Source organism: Pan troglodytes, chromosome 10, assembly GCF_028858775.2.
Source record: "Pan troglodytes isolate AG18354 chromosome 10, NHGRI_mPanTro3-v2.0_pri, whole genome shotgun sequence".
Taxonomy (NCBI): domain Eukaryota; kingdom Metazoa; phylum Chordata; class Mammalia; order Primates; family Hominidae; genus Pan; species Pan troglodytes.
In genome coordinates, this window is record NC_072408.2 from 8,881,190 (window position 1) to 8,898,859 (window position 17,670).

General features: G+C 39.8%; 1 protein-coding gene across 11 annotated transcripts in view; it reads left to right on the forward strand.

Annotated features, from left to right (window-relative positions):
• The window catches only part of ADIPOR2 (adiponectin receptor 2), a 121,586-nt gene that overhangs the window by 51,788 nt on the left and 52,128 nt on the right, over nucleotides 1-17,670 (forward strand). The window contains exon 1 of one of the 11 annotated variants that reach the window (XM_054662988.2): nucleotides 2,427-3,159. The exons of the other annotated variants lie outside the window; for them this stretch is intronic. The gene's annotated coding sequence lies outside the window, so the exon portion shown is untranslated. Of the gene's footprint in view, nucleotides 1-2,426; nucleotides 3,160-17,670 lie in introns of those variants that run through there. 11 annotated transcript variants of the gene reach the window in all.

Consider the following 17,670-nt stretch of genomic DNA (forward strand, 5'->3'; position numbering starts at 1 on the left):
AAGAGACTAAAAGGTGATGTAATAAGGAGAGACTGAGGGGTTGCTTTACATTGCATTGTCAGGGAAGGATCCGTTGAGTAGGTAGCCTTTGAGATCTTCTATAAAAGAGTCAGCCATGGCAAAGATTAGAGGGATGAGCATTCTACCATAGGGAACCATGTTACACAAAGCCCCTTGAGCTTTTGGAGTATTTAAGGAGCAGACAGGTCAGTGTGGCTGGAATGTAATGGGCAAGGGGTAGAGTGGTGCAAAATTGAGATCAGAGATAGGGTCTAAATCATTTAAGGCTTTGTAAGCCAGAGTAAGGAGTTTCTAGGTGTAAACGAAAGCCAGTGGAGGGCTGTTAGCAGGGGGAATGCCTTTTGAAAAAGATTACTGTCACTGCCGTGTGAAGACTGGATTCTGAGGATAAGGGTAACAAGGGTAGAATTTAGGAGACCTTTGGAGGCTGTTGTATTAGTATAGGTGAGAGGTGGTGGTGGCTTGGGCCAGAGAGTAAATTAGTGGAGAAAAATAGATTGATTTGGGCTGTGTTTTGAAGATTGAATCAACAGGACTTGCTGACTGCATGTGATCAAGGCAAATCCTAGGACTTGAGCACTTAGAAGATTGGTGGTGCAGTTTACTGAAATGGATAAGGCTGAGGGGAGAGCAGGTTTGGTGGGACAATCATGAGTTCTGTTTTGTTAAGTTTGAGGTACCAATTAGACATCTATGTAGAGATTTCATACTTGGTGGTAGGTAATAGTAGTACTGTGGAATTCAGTGAGAGTTTAGGGCCAGGGATAAATATTTAGGAGTAACTGATGTATGTCTGCTAGATTTGGTAATAAGGAGTTCCTAAGTGACCTTGACAAGTGTGGTCTTAGTGGGAATGGAAACTAGATTGTAGAGAAGTTTCAGGTAAAGGATGGAATGAGAATATGAAGTTGGGGAATGGAGACAGTGACAATAGACTCCTAAGAAATTTTCCTGTGAAAAGGGAAGCAGAAAAATGGTTGTGTCCACAAGTAAGGCCCAGATTCGAATCTTACTTTTATATTTGCCTGGATACAGTTATTATTTGAGTGCATTCTAAAGTTTAAGATATTTTATGTACCCTATGCAGTCCTCTCTACAAATATTGAGGTAGGTGATACTTTTCCTTCTGTGACATGAGAGTCCTTAGTTTAGGGAAGTTAAGTGACAGTTCAGGTAGAACCTGTATTTGGACTCACTCACTTTGACTGTAGATGCAGAGTACTTTTCATTATACCAAAATGCTCCTTAAACTTTTATTTTCTTGGTCAAATCCAATCTACCTTTTGGAAGGATTACAAGATGAGAGATGTGAAAATTCTTTGCAAGCTCTAAATTGTTACACAAATATAGAAATTCCTTACTTTAAAATGCCCCATTATGTCTTCTTTGTGCATGACTTTTTAGGATATAGTAGGCAGTGGCCTTGAAGTTCATTTTGGATCATAGCCTATCTCATTAGAGCCCAGAGAATGTAAGCAGATTGTTAAAGACATAGAACCTGTCAAAGCTATCTATGGCATATGAATCGAACATGGATCATGTTTAATTGAACATTTTTACCCTGGTTTAATGATCTTGTCTCCTTCGCATGTTCCATGAGGTCTCATAATCTTCCCCAAAGGAGCTCTTCCCAAAAATAATTCCTTCTAAAAATGTGGAAGGGCTGGGCACAGTGGCTCATGCCTGTAATCCCAGCACTTTGGGATGCTGAGGCAGGTGGATCACCTGAGGTCAGGAATTGGAGCCTGGCCAACATAGTGAAACCCCGTCTCTACTGAAAAAAAAAAAAAAAAAAAAAAAAGAGCCAGGCGTGGTGGTGGGTGCCTGTGCCTGTACTCCCAGTTACTCAGGAGACTGTCGGAAGAATTGCTTGAAGCGAGAGGTGGAGGTTGCAGTGAGCCAAGATCGTGTCACTGCATTCCAGTCTGGGTGACAGAGCAAGACTCCATCTCAAAAACAAAACAAAACAACAACAACAAAAGTGGAAGTAACTTAAAAAAAACTGCAAAAAAGCCAATCCTGAAAGGTTACAAACTGTATCATTCGAAAAGCTGTGGAAAACAGTAACGTGAGTCCTCAAAGAATTAAAAATAGAATTACCCTGTAATCCAGCAATTCTACTTCTGGGTATATACTCAAAAGAACTGAAAGCAGCAGGGTCTTGAAGGGGTATTTCTACACCCATGCTCATAGCAGCATTATTGACAAACCCTGGAAGTAGTCCAGCTGTCCCCAAATGGAGGAACAGATAAGCAAAATGTTACTGGTATACATACAAAATGGAATCTTTTTTTTTTTTTTGGGAGACAGAGTCTTGCACTGTTGCCCGGGCTGAAGTGCAATGGCGTGATCTTGGCTCACCGCAACCTCTGCCTCCCGGGTTCAAGCGATTCTCCTGCCTCAGCCTCCCTAGTAGCTGGGATTACAGGTGCCCGCCACCACGCCCAGCTAATTTTTTGTATTTTTAGTAGAGACGGGGTTTCACTGTTTGGCCAGGCTGGTCTTGAACTCCTGACCTCGTGATCCACCTGCCTTGGCCTCCCAAAGTGCTGGGATTACAGATGTGAGCCACCGCACCCGGCCACAAAATGGAATCTTATTTCACCTTTCAAAGGAGAGAAATTCTGACATGCTACAACCTGGATGAATCTTGAGAACAATAAGCTAAGTGAAACTGGCCAGTCAAACCAGTCACAAAAAGACAAATACTGGATGATTCCACTTTAATGAGGTACTTAGAGTAGTACAAATCACAGAGACAGAAAGAATGGTAATTGCCAGGGGTTGAGGAGAAGAGGGAATGGAGAGTTACTGTTTAGCGGGTATAGTTTCAGTTCTGCAAGTTGTAGAGTTCTAGAGCTAGATGGTTGTAAGGGTCACACAACAATATAAATGTACTCAGTAACATTAACTGTGCACTTAAAAATAATTTAGATGGTAAATTTTATGTTATGTGTATTTTACTATGCCATCATGCCTGGCTAATTTTTTTGTTTTGTTTTGATTTTTTGGTGACAGGGTCTCACTCTGTCGCCCAGGCTGGAATGCGGTGGCACGATCATGGCTCACTGTAGCCTCGACTTCCTGGACTCAAGTGATCCTCCCATCACAGCCTCCCAAGTAGCTGGGACTACAGGTGTACGCCACCACTCCTGGCTAATTTTTACTAACTCACTCCCTTTTCTCCCTCCTTTCAGTATTCATTCATTCATTTAACAAATAATGACTGAACAACTGTTAGGTATTATTAGGTATTATATATTATTCCTGGGAGCAGACTATTAAGAGTCACTCTATACCATCACAGTCCCAAGTGTCATTATGAAAGAGGGGCTATACACAATACAGCAGTATAAAACTGTAAACAGATTTTTTTAAGCCTACATTTTATCAGTCAACATCAGAAACATCCAAATACCGCAAACTTTCTTTTTTTTTTTTTTTTGAGACAGAGTTTCACTCTTGTCGCCCAGGCTGGAGTGCAATGGCGCGATCTCGGCTCACTGCAGCCTCCGCCTCCTGGGTTCAAGTGATTCTCCTGCCTCAGTCTCCCGAGTAGCTGGGATTATAGGCGTGCGCCACCATGCCTGGTTAATTTTTGTGTAGTAGAGACGGGGTTTCACTATATGTTGGCCAGGCTGGTCTTGAACTACTGCCCCCAGGTGATCCACCAGTCTTGGCCTCCCAAAGTGCTGGGATTACAGGTGTGAACCACCACACCTGGCCAAATGTCCCAAACTTAAACCAGATGGACTATAAATCAATTCCCTGAAAAACTGGTATACATATAAAATGATGCTATTACATTACAGTAAATGATCTTAAAAAATTTATTTATAGTCTATATGTTGACTACAGTTTTACCTTTTGCTAAAGGAAACCATAATATAAAGTCACAGTTTCAAGTATGGTAGGGTAATAAAACTAAGTACATCATTTAAAAATACTTATCATATGTTTATTCTTTGCCAGGCAATGTTCTAGAGACCAGCAGTCCAGCAATGAACTAAACAAAATGAACAAAATACATTATATTTTACTAAAAATTTGTTTTCCATATAATACAAATACACAAATTAATAATAAAGCCTACGTTAATGCATTGTACTAATCTGTCTTGGTGAGAGGTCCAATTTATGAAGATATAGTAGAAATGATTTTAATTTCTTTTTTTTCCCCTAGAGAATGTGATGTTTATTCATTAATTTATTCATTCACTCAAGAAATCTTCATTGAATGTCTACTGTGTATCAGTTGCAGTTTGGGATTCAGCAGTGAACAAAACATAAATGCTTGCCCTTATGGAACCTACAATCTGTTGGTTTTAAAAAAAATCTCTCCTGGATTAGTGTTAGATTTCTAGACCAGAAGTGTCAATTAAGTTTAACAATCTCTTCAGGCAGAGAAAATTGCTTTTAAGGTATCACTTAAGCAACCTTAGTGCTTCTGAGCAACATAACTGCCTTTTGAGGTATGAACTGAAGGGAAGTGAAGTATAAGAAATAGAGTTGGGATTTTTTTTTTCTTTTTTTTTTTTGAGACGGAGTTTCACTCTTGTCACCCAGGCTGGAGTGCAATGGCACCATCTTGGCTCACTGCAACCTCTGCTTCCTGGGTTCAAGGGATTCTCCTGCCTCACCCTCCTGAGTAGCTGGGATTACAGGTGCATGCCACCACAGCCAGCTAATTTTTGTATTTTTAGTAGAGACGGGGTTTCACCATCTTGGCCAGGCTAGTCTCGAACTCCTGCCCTCAGGTTATCTGCCTGTGTTGGCCTCCCAAAGTGCTGGGATTACAGGTGTGAACCATCACCCCTGGCTGAGTTGGGATTTTTAATTTTCCATAGATTTCCCATTAGGAAGGCAACCTGGTGTGATGGTATTTGACTGAGAGTCAAGAGATCTGGGTTCTAATCCTCATTTCATCATGTAATACTTTGTGTGTTTCAGAATTCTTCACAGTGATCCTTGCGTGTCCTCACTCCTTTGTATAGCTTTTTTTAAAAAGGATTTTATCCACTGTTGTGCCAGTAACTATGCTAGTGTCACTTTTTATGCTAGTAATAGTTCTATTTTCAAGTTCATTCTGTTTCCTGAATTTAAATTTGTGTTTCCTAGTGCCAACTGAACATTTCTGTCATTTCATACTCCATTTCCAAAAAGAAACTCATTATTGTTCCGCTTTGAATTAGCTTCCCTTCTTTATGATCTTTTCATCTCGGCAAATAGCATTGCTATGTACCCAGCTGCCTAAGGAAAAACCCTGAGTCGTCATCTTTCTATATTTCATTGACCCTCATTCAGTCATTCAAATATTGCTTCTCTTGAGTATATCTTGAATCTATCCTTTATGCTCTAATTTCTGAACAGAACTGACACTCTTTGTCCTGCATGTTCTACTTTCTTTGCACAGAATACCTTTTCTTTAGTTGGCAAACTCCAACTCACTGGTTAATGTCCAGCTCAAATGTTAACTCCTGTAAAACCTTCACCATTTCTTTTAGGCAGAATTAGTGATTCCTGAGTCTTTGCTCTTAGAGTATGTAGGTCAAGTGTGTACTGTATTTCTGTTCTTTCACAGTTTTTTATTCGATTGTCTGTAGAATAGACTTTATTATTGTCAAGGGGAAGACAGCCTTAGCAAAATTTTGAAATAAGTCATTGTGTGCCTAAGCATAAATTAGTTTGTGAGAACATACTTTTTAAAGAGAAATGTAGTAGGGTGTATAGTATGTTTGAGTATCTTTTTCCAATAAGCATTGCATGTATAATCATTCACTCATTGCATGTATAATTATTAATTAAATGTTCTTTATTAATTAAAGACCTCTCTGGTCTCTCCAGAAGTCTTCCATGGCCGCCCTCATCCCCACCCTCCAGAGGAATCTGAAGCCACATGTGCTCCCTGGCACCCACAGCCCCTGCCTCTCCCAGAGCAGCAGTACCTGAACCTCAGTGGATTCCAAGAATCGAAACCCTTGGTCTGCTGCCCCTCCCCACCAGAATGTTTCTGTCCCATTCTTACCTACTCAAGGCCCTTTCAGTAGCCCCTTGGGGTATTCTCCTATGCACCAGGGCAACTTCCGAACTCACCACTTTCCTGGAAAGACCCCTAACATCTTCGGGGAGCGGTCCCCTACAGGCCTGGCTGCAGATGCCCATGCACACAGGAACACTGTTTAAAAAAAAAAAAAGGATACTGGTGGGAGGGGCTTTGTAACTGAAGAGGTTTAGGAATTGAAAACTCGTGTGTATTTTCTTTCTTTCCTCATTGTCACTTCCCAGCTACCCAGAGATATTGAAGGACAGCTGAGCTCCCCTACTTGCTGAAAATGCATTGATCAAATTTGTGTAGGATTTCCACATCTATTTATGGGCTCAGAACACTTTCTAGTTACTTGTTCCTTCCTATCAGCTGTTTTCTGTTTGTGTTAGATTTTTTTTTTTCTGAGATGAAGTCTCGCTCTTGTCCCCCAGGCTGGAGTGCAGTGGCGCGATCTCAGCTCACTGCAACCTCCGCCTTCCGGTTTCAAGTGATTCTCCTGCCTCAGCCTCCCAAGCAGCTGGGATTGCGGGCACCTGCCACCACGCCCGGCTAATTTTATTTATTTATTTATTTATTTATTTATTTATTTTTAAATTGGTCATTCTTGGGTGTTTCTCGCAGAGGGGGATTTGGCAGGGTCATAGGACAATAGTGGAGGGAAGGTCAGCAGATAAACAAGTGAACAAAGGTCTCTGGTTTTCCTAGGCAGAGGACCCTGCGGCCTTCCGCAGTGTTTGTGTCCCTGGATACTTAAGATTAGGGAGTGGTGTTGACTCTTAACGAGCATGCTGCCTTCAAGCATCTGTTTAACAAAGCACATCTTGCACTGCCCTTAATCCATTTAACCCTGAGTGGACACAGCACATGTTTCAGAGAGCACAGGGTTGGGGGTGAGGTCACAGATCAACAGGATCCCAAGGCAGAAGAATTTTTCTTAGTACAGAACAAAATGAAAAGTCTCCCATGTCTACTTCTTTCTACACAGACACGGCAACCATCCGATTTCTCAGTCTTTTCCCCACCTTTCCGCCCTTTCTATTCCACAAAACCGCCATTGTCATCATGGCCTGTTCTCAGTGAGCTGTTGGGTACACCTCCCAGACCAGGTGGTGGCCGGGCAGAGGGGCTCCTCACTTCCCAGTAGGGGCGGCCGGGCAGAGGCGCCCCTCACCTCCCGGACGGGGTGGCTGGCTGGGCGGGGGCTGACCCCCCCACCTCCCTGCCGGACGGGGCGGCTGGCCGGACATAATTTTTGTATTTTTAGTAGAGATGGGGTTTCACCATGTTGATCAGGCTGGTCTCGAACTCCTGACCTCAAATCCGCCCACCTCGGCCTTTCAAAGTGCTGGGATTACAGGCGTGAACACCACACCTGGCCTCATGGCAGAGCTTTTAAAAAAAATGTTAACACGGCTGGGCGCAGTGGCTCACGCCTGTGATCCCAGCACTTTGAGAGTCCGAGGTGGGTGGATCACCTGAGGTCAGGAGTTCCAGACCAGCCTGGCCAATATGGTGAAACCCCGTCTCTACTAAAGATACAAAAAATTAGCCGGGCATGGTGGTGGGCACCTGTAATCCCAGCTACTCCGGAGGCTGAGGCAGGAGAATTGCTTGAACCTGGGAGGCGGAGGTTACAGTGAGCCAAGATAGCGCCGTTGCACTCTAGGCTGGGCGACAGGGCAAGACTCCGTCTTAAAAAAAACAAAAATAAATAAATAAATAAAAGAAAGCTCTGCATGATACAATACAGTATTCATAGAATTTTGGCCAGTGAAAATTTTCTGTGTTAGTAGAATAAAAATGAACTCTTCTGATTTACAGATATTGATAGTCTGGTCTTTCCATCTTCCATCTTGACTCTCTTTTACTGTTAAAGAATCTTAGAACAAAGTAAAGCCAGTTCCAAATACTTTTCCTAGTTCTAGACTGTTTTTTTTTTTTTTTTTTTTTTTAACAAGACAGTCATTTGTCTGAGTACAACAGAACAGTTCATTGTTAATACTTTGGTTCTGTGTGCTTTAAATCTTTTTTCCCCCTCTACCCATAATCTCCCTTTGTAAACTTTGAATGTTTTGTCAGTAGATCATCATCATAGGTAAAGATACTGCACATCAAGACTGTTGGTCTTCCCCATTCTTCCTGGAATATACTGGAAGCTGTCAGGACTGAGGTTAATTTCTCCATTCCTAGAACTATATTGTAATAAATATTGGAATACTGGCTTTTGTGTATTTTTTTGTGTTACTTAGTTTTTGGAGAAAGGAAATATTTCTAGACTTTCTTGACTTGTCATAACTTTCTATTGTTAAAGAATATAGTTTAAAAATTATTAAATATTAGGGAGCTTTCTGCTTCATTGGGACTTTAAGGAATGATAGCCATAGGAAGGGATATATCTTATATTATCATAAAGCTTTTAAAAAATAATATATTTATTACAATTTTTTAAATTTATTTTTTATTTTTAGAAACAGGGTCTTACTCTATTGCCCAGGCTGGTCTCAAACTTCTGGGCTCAAGTGATTCTCCTGCCTTGACCTCCCAAAGTGTTGGGATTACAGGCATGAGCCAATGAGCTCAGCCAGTTGTTTTTTTTTTTTTTTTGAGGTTTTTTTTTTGATAACTTCTAATTATTTTCTTATCCTATCCCTAATAGTTGGCATCAGTTAATGAACCAGTTTTGATTCCCCAAAAGCCCTCTCTTAATCTCCTGTATTTTGCTTTACTTTCTATCTCTTTTGTTTATTTCTTAGAGAAATGTCATTTATGTAATCAGTTCTTATTTTGTAATACTGGGCCGTAAGGAAGCAGGGAAAAGCACAAAACTTGGCACATAGTAAATTTTGTTGCTTAAACAAATTAATGAATGAATGAACTTGCAGGATAAGAGTGCACCCTGTTTAGTGGTACTGTTTAATTATTTCGTGATCCTTAGCCAAGAACGAAGGCATACCGGAAGAACACACAACAAAAAAAGGTGAGGGAAAAGTGTTAATATATCATTTAAGTGACTGTATTACAACAATATTACATTATGTTGTCACTCCTGAACATGAGATGTGATTCTCATTTACATTTCAAGCTAATTTGGTTAGCTGGGGGAATTCTTAGGCATCTCGAGAGATAATTAAGATATACCCCTTAGGACCTCACATAATTATAATCACTATTGGGGTATTAAAGTTTTGTTTTTTTTTTTAAACGAAAACTTAGGGGGAAAAGTTGTGATTGGTAAGCGTTTTTTTCTCTTAGTGTTCTCAGAATCTTAGGAGATACGTTATTTGAAACAGTTGTTCAGGCTGGGCGCGGTGGCTCACACCTGTAATCCCAGCACTTTGGGAGGCCAAGGCGGGTGGATCATGAGGTCAGGAGATCGAGACCATCCTGACTAACACGGTAAAATCTCGTCTCTACTAAAAATACAAAAAATTAGCCGGGCACGGTGGCGGGCGCCTGTAGTCCCAGCTACTCGGGAAGCTGAGGCAGGAGAATGGTGTGAACCCAGGAGGCGGAGCTTGCAGTGAGCCGAGATAGTGCCACTGCACTCCAGCCTGGGTGACAGAGCAAGACTCTGTCTCAAAAACAAAACAAAACAAAACAAAACAGTTGTTCAATCAATTCTACTTTAGTAGAAACCAGCTCTCTATATTGTTATTGCTAACATTTTGTTATCTTGGTTTTTAGATGAAATCTTTAGCATCAGTTGGGCTCATTAGCACCTCTACTAAGAGAAGCAAGCACAGAATGGAAGGGAGAGCAAATTATAACTTTTTAAAAAGTTATTTCTCCTTAGTTAAAAGTTTGGAAGAGAAGCAAGTTGAAACTGTAGGCTGATTATGTAAAAGTTTGAGTTATCAGCTCTCTTATATGTAATGCAGGTTGATTATAAGTTTCTGGGCTGTTGTGACAACAAGAAAATTATGTTTATTATTAAAAACTTGTTTATACTGCATATATGTGAAGGGCATTGTACTGTGACAAAGCTAACAATAAAACATACATTTTAATATTTCAGATTCCTTATTTTATTTGTTTGTTTAGAGACAGGGTCTTAATGTTGCCCAGGCTGGAGTGCAGTGATGCGATCATGGCTTACTGAAGCCTCAAACTCCTGGGCTCAAGCGATCCTCCTCCCTCACTCTCCCAAGTAGCTGGGACTACAGGCATGTGACACTGCGTGGCTGATGTTTTGTAGAGGCGGCATCTTATTATGTTGTCTAAGCTGGTCTCGAACTTTCTCCCGCTTCAGCCTCCCAAAGTTCTGGGAGCCACTGTGCTGGGCCAGATTCCTTTTTTTAAATTGTGGGAAAATACACGTAACATAAAATTTACTATATTAACCATTTTAAAGGGTACAATTCAGTGGCATTAGATATATTCACAATGTTGTACAATCATCACACTACCTAGTTCCAGAACTACTTTATGATCCCAATCAGAAACTATGCGCATTATACAATAACTCCTCATTGTTCTCTTCTCCCAGTTCCTGGTAAGTTCTATTGCACTTTCTGACGCTATCAGTTTGCCTGTTCTAAGTATCATATAAATGGAATCATATAGCATTTGTCTTTTTGTGTCTGGTTTATTTCACATAGCGTACATGTTATAGCATATATCAAAATTTTATTCCTTTTGGCCGGGTTCGGTGGCTCATGCCTGTAATCCCAGCCCTTTAGGAGGCCGAGCTGGGCAGATCACCTGAGGTCAGGAGTTTGAGACCAGCCTGGCCAACATGGTGAAACCCTGTCTTTACTAAAAATACAAAAATTAGCCGGGCGTGGTGGCGTGTGCTTGTAATCCCAGCTACTTGAGAGGCTGAGGCAGGAGAATCGCTGGAACCCGCGGGGCAGAGGTTGCAGTGAGCCGAGATTGTGCAGCTGCACTCTAACCTGCATGACAGAGTGAGACTTGGTCTGAAAACAAAAACAAAAAACACCAAGTTCATTTAAAAAAAAAAAAGCTTAGACTTTTTTTGAGCATTTTTATATTATAGAAAAATTGAGTGAAAACTACAGAGTTCCCATATATCTACCCGCTGCTTGGTACCACCAGTTTCCTGTTACTAACATCTTGCATTAGTGTGGTACATTTGTTACAGTTGATGAGCTGATGTTAATACATTTTTAATTAAATTGCATAGTTTTGCATTAGGGTTCACTCTGTGTGTTGTACATTCAGTGGGTTTTGACACATGTATGAAAGATATCCACTATTACAGTTATCACAGAAGAGTTTCACTGCCCTAAATACTCAGTGTTTCATCTACTCATCCCTAAATCCCTGCCAACCACTGATCTTTTTACTGTCTCCTTAGTTTTGTCTTTTCCAAAATGTCATATAATTGGAGTCATATAATATGTAATCTTTTCAGATTGATTTCTTTCCATTGGCAATATACACTTAAGGTTCTCCATGGCTTTTCATGGCTTCATAGCTCATTTCTTTTTATTGCTGAATAGTACACTGTTGTATGGATGTGTACCACAGTTTGTTTATTCATTGACCTATTAAAGACTATCTTGGTTACTTCCCAGTTTTGGCAGTTATGAATAAAGCTACTATAAACACTTGTATGCAAGTTTTTGTGTGCACATAGGTTTTTAACTCATTTGGGTAAATGGTATGCCTTTCTAACTTTTGTATTTATGCATACACTTTTATATAGTTGTAAAACTTAGTTTTATCTAGGTGTAATAATTTTGTTTTATGTTTTAAGATAACATAAACAACCTTCATGCTGTTTTTGAATGCTCCCTAATATTAAAATGAGAAAATGAATTTATTATGTACTTTATTTTTCTGTTACTCATTAATTGCTTCCATTTTCCCCTGCCTTAATAAATACTTTCGTGTGTGTAGTTTTTCCCTTTTGTATTGCTTTAGGATAAAATTCAAGGAGAAACAGTAAAGAGTACAATTATTGGGATCAAGGCCATTTTAGATAATTCTTGATATGCAGTAAAGTTTCACAATGGGAAACCTTGTTAGATTTACAGTGGAGGTTTGCTGCAGTTTATTTTGTGGCTTTCTAGACAAGAGTAGCACCAGTTATCTGTGTAATTTTACTTAGAAAAAAACAACTTTTCACTGGTTCTTTGAAGTGGTAGTAAGCTTCCCTACTGTTGGTTTTGTTCAAAAATCACTGTTTGCTATCTGAATCTTCTTGATTACTTCAGAACTTTATGTAATAGTTTATTGAGGTTCTTAGGTACAGGTAGCTAACACGGGCTTGACTTTATCTTACTATGGTACAATCTAAATATATATTTAATGTTGTTAATTAAGATTATCATTCACAGATGCTCCCTTATATATAGGTGGAGAAACTGAGGCTTCCCTTGAGACAGCATGCTCCTGGATATAACCGGGAGAGCAGTTAAACTCTTGAGACCTGCATTCTTTATTTTTCTTAATTATCAGTACAATTATTGGATCAGAGTTTCTTCTTTCTTTTTTGTGAGTCATTAAATTCCATTTTTAAAAGGTATCTTTCGAATACATACGTTTACAGGTTTGGAAAATATATTTCTAGTTAAACCATGTGTTCTTATTTATTTATTTATTTTTTATTATATTCTAAGTTTTAGGGTACATGTGCACAACATGCAGGTTTGTTACATATGTATACATGTGCCATGTTGGTGTGCTGCCCCCATTAACTCATCATTTAACGTTAGGTATATCTCTTAATGCTATCCCTCCCCCCTCCCCCAACCCCACAACAGGCCCTGGTGTGTGATGTTCCCCTTCCTGTGTCCATGTGTTCTCATTGTTCAATTCCCACCTATGAGTGAGAACATGCGGTGTTTGGTTTTTTGTCCTTGGCGATAGTTTGCTGAGAATGATGATTTCCAGCTTCATCCATGTCCCTACAAAGGACATGAACACATCCTTTTTTATGGCTGCATAGTATTCCATGGTGTATATGTGCCACATTTTCTTAATCCAGTCTATCATTGTTGGACATTTGGGTTGGTTCCAAGTCTTTGCTATTATGAATAGAGTGCTGCAATAAACATACGTGTGCATGTGTCTTTATAGCAGCATGTTTTCTAATCCTTTGGGTATATACCCAGTAATGGGATGGCTGGGTCAAATGGTATTTCTAGTTCTAGATCCTTGAGGAATCGCCACACTGACTTCCACAATGGTTGAACTAGTTTACAGTCCCACCAACAGTGTAAAAGTGTTCCTATTTCTCCACATTCTCTCCAGTACCTGTTGTTTCCTGACTTTTTAATGATTGCCATTCTAACTGGTGTGAGATGGTATCTCATTGTGGTTTTGATTTGCATTTCTCTGATGGCCAATGATGATGAGCATTTTTTCATGTGTCTTTTGGCTGCATAAATGTCTTCTTTTGAGAAGTGTCTGTTCATATCCTTCGCCCACTTTTTGATGGGGTCGTTTGTTTTTTTCTTGTAAATTTGTTTGAGTTCATTGTGGATTCTGGATATTAGCCCTTGGTCAGATGAGTAGATTGCAAAAATTTTCTCTCATTCTGTAGTTTGCCTGTTCACTCTGATGGTAGTTTCTTTTGCTGTGCAGGAGCTCTTTAGTTTAATTAGATCCCATTTGTCAATTTTGGCCATTGCTTTTGGTGTTTTAGACATGAAGTCCTTGCTCATGCCTATGTCCTGAATGGTATTACCTAGGTTTTCTTCTAGGGTTTTTATGTTTTTAGGTGTAACATTTAAGTCTTTAATCCATCTTGAATTAATTTTTGTATAAGGTGTAAGGAAGGGATCGAGTTTCAGCTTTCTACATATGGCTAGCCAGTTTTCCCAGCACCATTTATTACATAGGGAATCCTTTCCCCATTTCTTGTTTTTGTCAGGTTTGTCAAAGATCAGATAGTTGTAGATATGCGGCATTATTTCTGAGGGCTCTGTTCTGGTCTATATCTCTGTTTTGGTACCAGTACCATGCTGTTTTGGTTACTATAGCCTTGTAGTATAGTTTGAAGGCAGGTAGCATGATGCCTCCAGCTTTGTTCTTTTGGCTTAGGATTGACTAGGCAATGTGGGCTCTTTTTTGCTTCCATATGAACTTTAAAGTAGTTTTTTCGAATTCTGTGAAGAAAGTCATTGGTAGCTTGATGGGGATGGCATTGAATCTATAAATTACCTTGGGCAGTATGGCCATTTTCACGATACTGATTCTTCCTACCCATGAGCGTGGAATGTTCTTCCATTTGTTTGTGTCCTCTTTTATTTCATTGAGCAGTGGTTTGTAGTTCTCCTTGAAGAGGTCCTTCACGTCTCTTGTAAGTTGGATTCCTAGGTATTTTATTCTCTTTGAAGCAATTGTGAATGGGAGTTCACTCATGATTTGGCTCTCTGTTTGTCTGTTATTGGTTTATAAGAATGCTTGTGATTTTTGCACATTGATTTTGTATCCTGAGACTTTGCTGAAGTTGCCTATCAGCTTAAGGAGATTTTGGGCTGAGACAATGGGGTTTTCTAGATATACAGTCATGTCATCTGCAAACAGGGACAGTTTGACTTCTTCTTTTCCTAATTGAATACCCTTTATTTCCTTCTCCTGCCTAATTGCCCTGGCCAGAACTTCCAACACTATGTTGAATAGGAGTGGTGAGAGAGGGCATCCCTGTCTTGTGCCAGTTTTCAAAGGGAATGCTTCCAGTTTTTGCCCATTCAGTATGATATTGGCTGTGGGTTTGTCATAAATAGCTCTTATTATTTTGACATACGTCCCATCAATACCTAATTTATTGAGAGTTTTAGCATGAAGCATTGTTGAATTTTGTCAAAGGCCTTTTCTGCATCTATTGAGATAATCATATGGTTTTTGTTGCTGGTTCTGTTTATATGCTGGATTACGTTTATTGATTTGCGTATGTTGAACCAGCCTTGCATCCCAGGGATGAAGCCCACTTGATCATGGTGGATAAGCTTTTTGATGTGCTGCTGGATTCGGTTTGCCAGTATTTTATTGAGGATCTTTGCATCGATGTTCATCAGGGATATTGGTCTAAAATTCTCTTTTTTGTTGTGTCTCTGCCAGGCTTTGGTATCAGGATGATGCTGGCCTCATAAAATGAGTTAGGGAGGATTCGCTCTTTTTCTATTGATTGGAATAGTTTCAGAAGGAATGGTACCAGCTCCTCCTTGTACCTCTGGTAGAATTCGGCTGTGAATCCATCTGGTCCTGGACTTTTTTTGGTTGGTAAGCTATTAATTATTGCCTCAATTTCAGAGCCTGTTACTGGTTTATTCAGAGATTCAACTTCTTCCTGGTTTAGTCTTGGGAGGGTGTATGTGTCAAGGAATTTATCCATTTCTCCTAGATTTTCTAATTTATTTTCGTAGAGGTGTTTATAGTATTCTCTGGTGATACTTTGTATTTCTGTGGGATTGGTGGTGATATCCCCTGTATCATTTTTTATTGTGTCTATTTGATTCTTCTCTCTTTTCTTCTTTATTAGTCTTGCTAGTGGTCTATCAATTTTGTTGATCTTTTCAGAAAACCAGCTCCTGGATTCATTGATTTTTTGAAGGGTTTTTTGTGTCTCTATTTCCTTCAGTTTTGCTCTGATCTTAGTTATTTCTTGCCTTCTGCTAGCTTTTGAATGTGTTTGCTCTTGCTTCTCTAGTTCTTTTAATTGTGATGTTAGGGTGTCAATTTTAGATCTTTCCTGCTTTCTCTTGTGGGCATTTAGTGCTATAAATTTCCCTCTACACACTGCTTTGAATGTGTCCCAGAGATTCTGGTATGTTATGTCTTTGTTCTTGTTGGTTTCAAAGAACATCTTTATTTCTGCCTTCATTTCGTTATGTACCCAGTAGTCATTCAGGAGCAGGTTGTTCAGTTTCCATATAGTTTGTTTTTGATTCAGAAAATTTGGTCAGATTTAGTGTCTACACAATGGGCCTGTTTTCGTGTCCACCAGGCATTATGGCTGAGTGAAAAGCCAGAAGGGCCCGATTTTGAACTTTTCTTCCACTTACCAGCCATGAGACTGAGCAACCTGCACAAACTGTGAGCCTTGAATTCTTCAGTTGCAGAAATGAGGTGTTGAATCCTTCAGGTTGTTATGAAGAAAAAATGAGATAATGGGCACCTGACAGCATATATTTATGTTAGGAATATATAATTATTGCTGTTTGAAATTGTAGCCTGTATATGTTATATTTGCAGAGTGCCCAAATACTTGTTCCTCAGATATAGAGTTTATGTACATCTCAGTGTACCTTTTATAGTTGAAGTTGTTTTGTTTTGAGAGAAGACTGAAGTTATTTGTGGGGTTTTTTGTTGTTGTTTTTCTTCTTACAGTATTGTCATGTGGAAAATACATGTTAATTATCAGGGTTTAGGTTTTCTGCTGAGTGTGTTTCAAATTAAGTCATTTCCCTCTAGAATTGGTAGTTTGTTGTCTTCATGTTATTTATGATCATTTCCAAGTTTACCAGATAGAAAAACCCTTAATGAAATTTTGGAAAAGAAGTACACCAGTGAGTTGTTTGCTAATCTTCCTGTAGTTGTCACACAGACTGACTGTTTATATATTTTTTGGAGACACAGTCTCACTCTGTCACCCAGGCCGGAGTGCCGTGATGTGATCTTGGCTCACTGTGACCTCTACCTCCTGGGTTCGAGCAATTCTTGTGCCCCAGCCTCACGCTTGGGTAATTTTTTGTATTTTTAGTAGAGATGGGGTTTCACCATGTTGGCCAGGCTGGTCTTGAACTCCTGACCTCAAGTGATCTGCCCATCTTGGCTTCCCAAAGTGCTAGGATTACAGGCGGAGCCACCGCGCCTGGCCCAGACTGACCCTTTACAGCATCACTCCTGTTCCTTGCATATTCATGCTTCCAATTTAAGATTTTGTCCATTACTTATTACAGTTGCCATGTATGAAGGTCCCTTTTTTTGATAATTGGTTCTTTTCTCTTCTACATACTAAGGCAGAGGTGGGAATAAATGTCACAGCATTACCACTACTTGATTTGATTTTAATGTGTTACTCTCTTGTACTCCTACCTTATTAGTTTTAGTAGTTTATGGCTGGGTGTGGTAGCTCTTGCCTGTAGTCCCAGTACTTTGGGAGGCTGAGATGGATGGATTGCTTGAGCCCAGGAGTTTGAGACCGGCCTGGGCAACATGAAGAAACCCTGTCTCTACAAAAAAAAAAAAAAAAAAAGTTAACCAGGCATGGTGGTACATGTGCCTGTGGTCCCAGCTACCCGGGAAACTGAGGTGGGAGGATCACTTGAATCTGGGAAATTGAGGCTGCAGTATGAGCTGTGATTGCACTACTGTGCCCAGCTTGGGTGACAGAGTGAGACCTTGTCTCAAAAAAAAGTTTTAGTAATTTCTGTGTTTTGTTTGTAAATTTAACTCTGTATTGAGCCAGAAAAGCGGAAGCCCTGTAATTTCTCATTTTAGAGAAAACCATTCATTTTTTTCCTTCCCCAAGGAGTTTCTCCTTCCTATTTTTTTCTTTAAAGAGAGTTTGGCAGAATTCCAGAGCCTAAAATAATAAAATAAAGGTAATTAAATGAATTCTCCAGCCAGCAGAGACCATCTTATCTTGAATTGCTAGTGGTTTATGCTGGTCCCCCTTTGACCTTCTTTCAC